This window comes from Canis aureus, chromosome 27, assembly GCF_053574225.1.
Source record: "Canis aureus isolate CA01 chromosome 27, VMU_Caureus_v.1.0, whole genome shotgun sequence".
In the NCBI taxonomy this organism is placed as follows: domain Eukaryota; kingdom Metazoa; phylum Chordata; class Mammalia; order Carnivora; family Canidae; genus Canis; species Canis aureus.
The window spans coordinates 46,794,811-46,805,611 of NC_135637.1; the positions used below are offsets into that span (position 1 = coordinate 46,794,811).

Here is a 10,801-nt window from a genome sequence, read left to right on the forward strand (position 1 = left end):
ACCATCCCTATTCCTCTTGCACCTGAACTCTTCTGGTCCCAAGCTTCTCAGAAGGCTTCCCTTCAAAGTCACCGGGGGAATGGTCCCCTGAGTCCACACAAAGCACTACTGGAATGCCAGGCGCTGCAGCCTCTCAGGCGGGGAGCCTGCTTCTCCCTCTCCCTCCCGTCTCCTCTACCCCCCACTCCTGTGTGCAGATACTCTCCCTCTCAAATAAATAAGATCTTAAAAAAAAAAAGAAAAAAGACTGGAGGACTCTATTTCAGGGTGGTCTTGGGAGTTAGCCTTTTGAGTTCTCAAACATATTTAATGGGAATATGGGAGGGGAACAGTCGAGCATTAAGCACAAACTCAGTATCCATTGCTGTTCCCCAAAATTAGTACCATAATAACTTGTAAGTTATTTTAACAACCAAGAAGGATCACAGTTCTCAATCTACATATCTCAGTCCTTCTTTGTTGCAGGGAGGAGATCATTGGGCCACAACAGGTTAGAGTTAGATATAAGCAGATGCCCATATCTTTAGGTCCAGAACACCAACTAGGGACCCAGAGCCTTAGGGGTCCTTGAACCTGAAGAAAGGAATAAGAGAAACTGGGAGGCTCCGTGGTTTCTGCTTATACCAGAAGCTGTGGCTCAGGGTGCAAGTGAGTGTGGCAAGTCGATCCCAGGGCTTTGGAGGGCAGCTGAGAGAGCAGACACACAGATCACTGGGCTGGGCCAGGTTCCACCTGCTCTGGGGTCTGAGTCCGAGGGGGCCGACCCATCTCTGAGGACTGTCCCTAAACTCAGTTCAGTGACAGGGCAACTATTTCCTGTTGAGGGAAAGAAGCTTAAGTTGACTTGCATCTAACTTGGGTTTACAACCTCCAGATGACATTAATTCATTCAAGCATATATTGAGTTCCTGCTATGTGTCAAGCTCTGTTCTAGAAGTTAGGGATATGGCAGTGAACAAACATCAGAGAACCTGCCATTCTAATGGAGGAAGGCAGACAATCTAGGAGGAAGTAAGATAATTTTAGGTAGTGATAACTGCTACCAGAAAACAAAACACATAATAGGGGAGAGATTTGGGGAGGAAGAACTCTGGTTAGGGAGATTCCCTAACTCTGGTTAGGGAAGTGATTTCCAATGGACCACCTGTGAGCAAGAATTTGTTCTCATTGCTAGGACAATAAGGGGATAGAATAGCCCCTTCTAGGAGAGGTATGTCTCTAATTATATATACACAATTGATAATATGATTTAAAGATTACTTATTTGGTTAGTTTGGTTCATTTTAATAATTTCCAAGAGCCTCAGTAATTTTCCATAGACTGACTAAGTTGAATTTCTGGACTGCAAGTGTTGAAAGTCAGACTCCAGAATGGAGTACCCATCCCAAAGTGCTGCCGATGGACTCCTGACCAGAACATTGTCCAGCAACTAGGATGGCCCTATTACCTATTACAACATCATCCTGACCCACAATTTCACAAATGGTGAGTTAAAATTTGAACTGTGAGTACTTCTGTATTCCTAGTCTTAACCCTTTATTAATTTATAATCACAAAGTTGGAGATATTCTCACTTGTGTGCTATATGATCTTGAAGTACAGGAATTGAATAAAACGGTTGGAAAACCTATACATAGGACCCAGATATGCACAATTAATAACTTAATTGTTTTATTTGTATTAATATAACTTAATATTAAATAGTAATGATTCAATACTAATGGCGATCATATAATGAATGACTACTTACTCCATGGCAGGCAGGAGGCTAAGGAAACAATGTGCCTCAGCACATCTAATCCTCAGAACTGCCCTTTGAGTTCAGTAGCATCCCCAGGGTGAAAAGAGTATGCAATGTTAAGAACCCCTAGCTCCAATTACTAGCTGCATGACCTCAAGCAGAGCATTCCTCAGCTCTGAAATGGGAATTAAGATGCTATATACCACATAAATTGTATGTGTGTGAAGATTAAATGAGATAATGGTTATAAACTAATATTGAACGTGCTTAATGGGAGCTTTTAGAGTTACTGTTGTAAGTCTAAAATGTTCTGTACTGAGTAGAAATTTGGTAGTCATTCAGTTCCATTTTCTTTTTGCTCTCCATGTTTTTATATGACCAATCTGGAAGGCTTCTGGCTGAATGTATGCCTGCTTACAATTTATCACAAAAAGAGCCTCGTGTGCACTTCCAGCCATTCCCCCAATCCCTGAAGCCGAAGGGAAGTAAGTATACGTAAGCCAGCTGGAAGGACTGTGTGAGCTAATGAGAATGTTTATAGCAGTGTGTGAAGAGTGAAAACAATAACATTTTGCTGTTTTTTCTTTAAGGTTTGTTTGGAGCATATATATCTGTTTTAAAAAGATTATTTATTTATCTATCTATTTATCTATCAATCAGAGAAAGAATAGTAGGGGGAGCAGCAGGCAGGCCCAACATGGGACTTGATCCCAGGACCCTGGCATAATGACCTGAGCCAAAGGCAAACATTTTAATTGACAGCTTCCCAGATGCCCCTGGAGCATATATATCTTAATAGATTCAAACACACTACAGAGAGAAAAAATTTTTTTGCTACACGTAACTTTATTTTTCCTTTGGGTTAAGAAGCTTTATTACAAATTTGACAGCATGACCAAAACAAATAACACATGGATAATTACCATAAAGCTTTATGGATCTAAAAATATTTGCCATGAAAAATAAGTCACTGTGTATCTCTCGTTTTAAGAATCACAATGAGGAGCACCTGGGTGTCTCGGTTGAGCATCCAACTCTTGATTTTGACTCAGAGCATGATCTCAGGGTCATGAGGTCAAATCCCACATCAGGCTCCACATTCAGTGCAGAGACTGCTTGTCCCTCTCCCTCCTCAACTTGTGTTCTCTCTCTCTAAAAGAAATAAGTAAACTCTTTAAAAAAGAAAAAATCATAATGATACCACAATTTAGATTTATTGCCCACCTTTACAATTAAATATTAAAACCTTTTGGGGGATCCATGGGTGGCGCAGCGGTTTGGCGCCTGCCTTTGGCCCAGGGCGCGATCCTGGAGACCCGGGATCGAATCCCACATCGGGCTCCCGGTGCATGGAGCCTGCTTCTCCCTCTGCCTGTGTCTCTGCCTCTCTCTCTCTCTCTCTCTCTCTCTGTGTGTGTGTGTGTCTCTCATGAATAAAGAAATAAGATCTTAAAAAATATATATCCAGCAATTTTACTTCTGGGTATATACCCCAAAGAATTGAAAGGAGGGTCTTGAAGAATTTGTACAGCTGTATTCATAAGCACATTTATTCACAATAGTTAAGAGGCGGAAGGAACTCAAGTGTCCATCAATGGATGAACGGATAAACACGATGTAATATATAAGTACAGCAGAATTTTATTTCAGTCTTTAAAAGGAAGGTAATTCCTAACACATTGTAAGCATGGATGAACCTTGGGGACATTATGCTAAATGAAATAAGCTAGTCACTGAAGGACAAATACTATATGATTCCACTTGTATGGATCCACTTATACCCCTTGAGTTGGAGCAAGGTTATTTTAAACTGAAGTCATTTATGACACAGCAAATGCAGAAGCCTTTCTGGGTCTCATGTATCTGACTAAAGGCTTATCCTTCTGAGAGAGAAGCTGCCATAAATCCCTCTTTGGGGTAGTTTCACTCTCAGCCTGGACCACTTGCATCTGAGAAGTGGCAAACATGACAATATCATACTTTCCATTTGTTTTCCTAAAAGCTCCTTAGTCTTTTCCAGAGAAGCTCTTTCTTTGCTTTCCATCGCTTTCCCCTGTTCAGTTGGTATATAAACGTCTATCTCCAGCTCTTTAGGGAGCCTCTTCATCTGAATGCTCCTGCGTGAGTGTGTAAATTAATCTTGTCTTTTCTCCTGTAAATCTGTCAGTTAATTTTTTTTTAATTTTTTTATTTATTTATGATAGGCACACAGTGAGAGAGAGAGACGCAGAGACACAGGCAGAGGGAGAAGCAGGCTCCATGCACCGGGAGCCTGATGTGGGATTCGATCCCAGGTCTCCAGGATCGCGCCCTGGGCCAAAGGCAGGCGCCAAACTGCTGCGCCACCCAGGGATCCCAAATCTGTCAGTTAATTAATAGTCTCTAGATCACTGCATCTGAATTGGTAGGAAGTGTTTCCTCCTAGCACACTTACAAAGATATGTAGAGCGGTCCAATTTATAAAGACAGAAAGTTGAAGGGTGGTTTCCCAGGAGCTTAGGTGATAGAGGAATGGAGGGTTATTATTTACTGGGTACAATTTCAATTTAGTAGGATGAAAGAGTTCTGGGGATGGATGGTGGTGATGGGTGCACAATAATGTGCTTAATGCCACTGACCCGCATATTTTAAAAAATGGTTAAGATGGCAATTTTATGTATATTTTACATAAATATACATGATATAAATATATTTTTACAATAAAAATAGATTATTTAAAAATGATAAAATCATGACTCATGCAGATACAAAAACGAACAAGTGTTAAAGATTTATTTAACCGGCTAGTGAGGAGAAGTCAATTGAATAGGACAGAATGTACATGTCCAGAGACAAGAATTATTTTGCATTGCTATCACTTGTCTTCTGAAGTAGCTTAAAAACCATGAAAGACTAGGAAATAGTGAAGACTAGACTGAACAAGTAAGATATGAGCAATGCATAGTTTTTCACGGAAGTATCCTCTTTCCACCTATCACAGGATAGGGTCTGTCATTCAGCCAGCTCATTCACCCCAGACCACACTAGATTCAAGTCAAAGTCCAACACAGATCAAAATTGACAGAGCTATTTCACTAAAAAAAAAAATCCCAAACACAAATTCACAAAACGGTCTCTAAAAGAAAATTACAGACGAATCTCATTGATAAATACTGGTGCAATGGCATTGATAGTCATAATAGCATGTGACTAAGTGAGAAATACTAGAAATGCAAGGATAGTCCAATATGAGGAAATCTTTTAATAAAACCCACCATATTGGGGATCTCTGGGTGGCTCAGCAGTTTAGCGCCTGCCTTCGGCCCAGGGCTTGATCCTGGAGACCCAGGATCGAACCCGTATCGGGCTCCCTGCATGAAGCCTGCTTCTCCCTCCGCCTGTCTCTCTCTCTCTCTCTCTCTCTCTCTCTCTCTGACATGAATAAATAAAGTCTTTAAAAAAGACAAAACCAAACCTCACCATATTGACACAAAAGAGAGGAAGAGATCCCACATGATCATCTCCATAAAGGAGAAAAAGATGTAAAGGAAGCATATACTCAATAACCTGAAATTTGGATAAAGGCATTTAACAAAATTTATTTCTGGGTTATTTATAGTTTGAAATTCAAAATAACTGTCAATAAGAGACTTCTGACGGAATATCAGTATTTAAAATGATAATCTATTTTTAATAAAATGAGATAATTTAGACAGGCTATTGATTTTTTTTTAAACATAAAAATTTTCCTGTAGGGACACCCGGATGGCTCAGGAGTGGAGTGTCTTCTGCCTTCGGGTCACGGCATGATCCCGGGGTCAGAGATGGAGTCCCACATTGGGTTCCTTACAGGAAGCCTGCTTCTCCCTCTGCCTATGTCTCTGCCTCTCTGTGTATGTGTCTCTCAAGAATAAATAAAGTAAAAAATATTATTATTATTATTATTATTTTTTACCATGTAAGTGACTTTAGCACTCCTAAGACTCAGATGCTTGGTGGAGATGGGCACTTGGGACAAGGGCAAGAGCTGGCTGGTTGCTGGCTTGCTGCAAGACCAACTGGCCATCATCACCAGAGGGGACACAGGTATCAGAAAGGCCATCATGACCAAGATCTTGCAGCTGGGGTGTAATGTGGTCATTGCGTCACGTAACTTTGATTGACTAAAATCTACTGCAGATGAACTGAGCCCACCAGGCTCAGGTCACTCCCATAAAATGCAACATCTGCAAAGAAAAGGCGGTGAACAATTTGGTCAAATCCACCTTAGATATTTATGGTAAGATCAATTTTTTGTAAACAATGGAAGAGGTCAGTTCAGGTCTCCTGCAAAACACATCAGTGCAAAGGGATGGCATGCTGTGATCGAAACCAAATTGATGAGCACCTTCTACATGTGGAGAGCAGTTTACAACTCCTGGATGAAAGAGCATGGAGGATCCATTCTGAATAATATTATCCTTGTTTAAAATGGATTTCCAGGACTTGTGTATAGTGCAGCTGCCAGAGCAGGTGTTTACAATCTCACCAAATCCTTGGCTGTAGAATAGGCCAGAACAGAGTAAGGAGCAACTGTGTTGCCCCTGGCGTCATTTATTCCCTGACTGCTATTGACAACTATGGCTCTTTGGCAAAAGACGTATTTGGACGGTTAAGAAAATTCCAGCGAAGCAAATTGGAGTTCCTGAGAGATCTCCCTATTGGTCTGCTTCCTGCTGTCTCCTGTAGCTTCTCTTATCACTGGAAAATTGGTGGATGGGGATGGGGCCAGTCTTTGTATATGGGAGTATTTGATATACAACTGGCCTTAGCGAGCGGGGGATATTTCTGTTGTCAAAAGGATGAGGGAGTCTTTCAGGAATAAAGCCAAGCTATGGAAACTACATATGTTTTTTATCCCCAAATGTCTTAGTATCTCCAGAATGCCCTTTGGTACTTTAGAGTTATAATAATTTGTACGGAAAAATCACTTTCTGCCTTTTGAATGTTATCAGTTATGCCCAAGCAGAAACTATTCCTGAAATAAATGCATTCTTAAGCCCCAACCAATGTTGTTTAGCCTGTGTTTAAAGACTTTTTTATGAATGAAATTAACATACTTTATTTATTATTTTTTAAAGACTTTATTTATTTATTCATGAGAGACACACAGAGAGAGAGGCAGAGACACAGGCAGAGGGAGAAGCAGGCTCCATGCCGGGAGCCCAATGTGGGACTCGAACCAAGGATTCCAGGATCACGCCCTGGGCCGAAGGCAGGCACTCAACGGCTGAGCCACCCAGGTGTCCCTCTAGAAAATTATTTTTTCACGCTATACGTCCACCTACCAAAAAGTCCTATTCATTGTGCATCATGGATACATCAGGGATTGGCATCTCAGTAATCAGTATGGGCCTTACCCTCACTGGGTGTTTTATTGGTAGTGGATTTTTTTCTTTCCTATGTGATGCATCTTACAAATTCTTTTTTTTTTAAAGATTTTATTTATTTATTCATAGACACAGAGAGAGAGGCAGAGACACAGGCAGAGGGAGAGGGAGAAGCAGGCTCCATGCAGGGTGCCCGACGCGGGACTCGATCCCGGGCTTCCAGGATCACACCCCAGGCTGCAGGCGGCGCCAAACCGCTGCGCCACCGGGGCTGCCCGCATCTTACAAATTCATCTCTCTCAAAGCTATCCGATGTTTGTGAAGAGAGGAGCATTTTATTTTAAAGATTTTATTTATTCATGAGAGACATGGGGTGGGGGGGGAGAGAGAGAGGCAGAGACACAGGCAGAGGGAGAAGCAGGCTCCATGCAGGGAGCCCGACGTGGGACTCGATCCGGGGAATCCGGGATCATGCCCTGGGCCCAAGGCAGGCGCTCAACCCCTGAGCCACCCAGGTGTCCCTGAGACAGGGAAGCATTGCGGAGGGTTTGTTGCTGCTGGATTTGTGGGAAAGCTCTGAGAGTGGAGGTTGGAGGACGAAGAGTTAGCTGCCAGATTCTCCTGCTGCCTAAACCTTAACTGTGACAGGCAGTTTCCCTCACTTTGCTGAGCCACCTTTCACTGGAATCTTCTCCAAAGAAGCTCGTCTTTTTGTCTTAGCTATCTGTAGTCAACAATCTGGATACTGAAGACTAGATCCTTCTTTTTTTTAAGATTTTATTTATTTATTCATGATAGAGAGAGAGAGAGAGAGAGAGAGAGGCAGAGACACAGGCAGAGGGAGAAGCATGCTCTATGCAGGGAGCCCGATGCGGGACCCGATCCTGGGACTCCAGGATGGCGCCCTGGGCTGAAGGTAGGTGCCAAACCCCTGAGCCATGCAGGGATCCCCTGAAGACTAGATCCTTCAATAATACAGTGAGCTCTTGGGAGAGCTTCCTTTATTTATGTTCATCAGTTGGTTTTTGTTCTTGGGTCAATATTACTTTATGCAAATATCTGGTAAAGTTAGTATCTTTTAGCATTCTCTTATTTTGTTGTTTCTTCTAGATTAAAGTTATAATTATTTAGACAGATTACCAAAAATATTCTGATTATAACAATAAGTTAAGAATTTATATCTTTTCAATATTTGCTTTCTGCCCATTGACAAGTCTTTAGTTTTGTTAATTTTATTCCATTACATCAGTAATTTGCTATTCTTAATTTTATTTCACATATTTATTATTAATGTCATCCCTAGTGATAGCCTGGTTAGGGTGTGGTTTCTTTCATGTGTCTAAGTTACTTTGCCATTGTACATTTACTATTCAGTTCTTGCTGGATATACTCAACATTCCCATCCAGTCACATCAATAAAAATATTCTTATTATATTAGCCTTTAAAAAATTTTTTTCTTTTAGCTTTCTATTGGTAAAAAAGGTAGAATCATGACTCTCATATAGAGTTATAAAGTGAATATGTGAGGCAGATGTTCTAGCCAATTCAAAAGAAGAATCCAAACAGTGCAGTTATATGACATAAAGGGATGGTGAGATAAATTATGAATAAAGATAAAACTGCTTTTCCACAGGTGGAAATTAGTGGAAAGTCACTACCAGGCTAGATAGAATTATATATCTATCAGTTACCTACAACATACAAGGAGTTACAAAATCGCACAAAGATAATGAACAGGAATCTGAGCTGATAATCTAGAATCTGATAATCTAAAAGGGTATACATTATAAAGGATGCATAGTTTTCCACTGAAATACATGGGTTTTTTTCTATCTCTTTTTCTTTTAATTGCTATTGAGAGCACCAGCATTACATGTCATATTGCATTGGCCACAGCTTTCCCAATGTTGATAGTGTGTATGCTTGTCCTAATTCAAACATTAACAAAATACTGATAGTGCTGCTCGTTCTGTCTTTGTTTCTCTTGGTTCTCATGATATGATCCGTGTCCATAGGTATAGTCACTTTGCCATTTCTAATTCTGATTAGTTCTTTTTCTCTTCTTTACAGTCTGCCTATTTTTCTCCTAATGCTGTTTTTCTGCTAATTATTTTATCTTCAAGTGCTCGTAATTATGCCCTTTCTTCTGCTGCCTTTGTGGTTGATTTTATTCTTATTAAATGAATTGTAGAGTTTATATGTTCAGTGTTCTTTAGTAATTGAAGAAACTGACTATGAATTTGCCTCTAACTAAAAACTTTACTTTACAGCAATGTCCACAATAGCCAAACTGTGGCAGGAGCCTCGGTGTCCATCGACAGACGAATGGATAAAGAAGACGTGGTCTATGTATACAATGGAATATTACTCAGCCATTAGAAACAATGAATACTCACCATTTGCTTCAACATGAATAGAACTGGAGGGTATTACACTGAGTGAAGTAAGTCATTTGGAGAAGGACAAACGTTATATGGTTTCATTCATTCGGGAAATATAAAAAATAGTGAAAGGGATTATAGGGGAAAGGAGAGAAAATGAGTGGGAAATATCATAGAGGGTGACAGCACATGAGAGACACCTAACTCTGGGAAACAAACAAGGGGTAGTGGAAGGGGCGGGGGGACGGGGGGACTGGGTGATGGGCACAGAGGGGGGCGCTTGACGGGATGAGCACTGCGTGTTATACTATATGTTGGCAAATTGAACTCCAATTACAAAATATACAAAACAAATAACTTTGCTTTAGTCTCAAGAACTTTGATGTGTCCCTCGTGCCAAAAGGGAAAGAACACTTCTTCCCCTGCTTTTCTTTCCAGCATTTCCTTTTGAAAATTTGTGATCCTAATCTTCTTTGTTCTTTTCACACATATGTAATCTTTTAAAAAGCTGAACAAGCCTTTTGCCAGTTTTGCATTCTAGGTGTGTCTTTCTGGAGCCACCTCTGTGAAAGGTGAACACAGAGGAGTGTGGGGTTCTGTCTCCCTAACTCTGTGGAAGTTTTGTCCAAGCACTTGGCTCCAAGTTTTAATTTTTCCTTTGGACTAAGACAGTTGTATGTATGTAATGGATTGTTTCTGCCTAGCTATCTAAAAGGGTGAGATTTCTTTATCATTCCAATTTCTTTAGCTGAATGCCTGTGATAGGCATCATGGTCTGGTTTAATGCTTAATAACAAAACTTTCATTCTTGTCTACATTTTGTGAAGGGGTTGTACTGGGTTGACAGGAGATTTTTTTTAAAGAGTTATTTATTTATGATAGACAGAGAGAGAGAGAGAGGCAGAGACACAGGAGGAGGGAGAAGCAGGCTCCATGCTGGGAGCCTGACATGGGACTCGATCCCGGGACTCCAGGATCCCGCCCTGGGCCAAAGGCAGGTGCTAAACCGCTGAGCCACCCAGGGATCCCCTGACAGGAGATTTTATTTAATTATTTCTCCCCCCCAAAAAAAAATTTTATTTCTCCCAACAGTGTACTTTTTTAATTACTTTATTTATTTATTTATTTATTTATTTATTTATTTATTTATGAGAGCCCAAGAGGGTGGTGGGGAGGGGCAGAAGAAGAGGGAAAGAGGGTCTCAAGCAAACTATATGCAGAGCGCAGAGCCTGGAGCCCTCTGCAGGGCTCAATCCCACAACCCCTGGGAGAAACCAAGAGTGGACGCTCAACTGATTGCACCACCATGCAGCCCCCCAGCAGTGTCCTT

At 41.0% G+C, this 10,801-nt stretch overlaps 1 long non-coding RNA gene and 1 pseudogene across 1 annotated transcript; both read left to right on the plus strand.

Annotated features, from left to right (window-relative positions):
* Nucleotides 1-342: 342 nt before the first annotated feature.
* Nucleotides 343-9,690, plus strand: LOC144299393 (uncharacterized). The gene is made up of 3 exons (XR_013366132.1): nucleotides 343-1,485; nucleotides 2,132-2,226; nucleotides 9,361-9,690. It is a non-coding gene; the product is annotated as an uncharacterized LOC144299393 (long non-coding RNA).
* LOC144299364 (peroxisomal trans-2-enoyl-CoA reductase pseudogene) lies at nucleotides 5,139-7,414 on the plus strand (annotated as a pseudogene).
* Nucleotides 9,691-10,801: the final 1,111 nt, after the last annotated feature.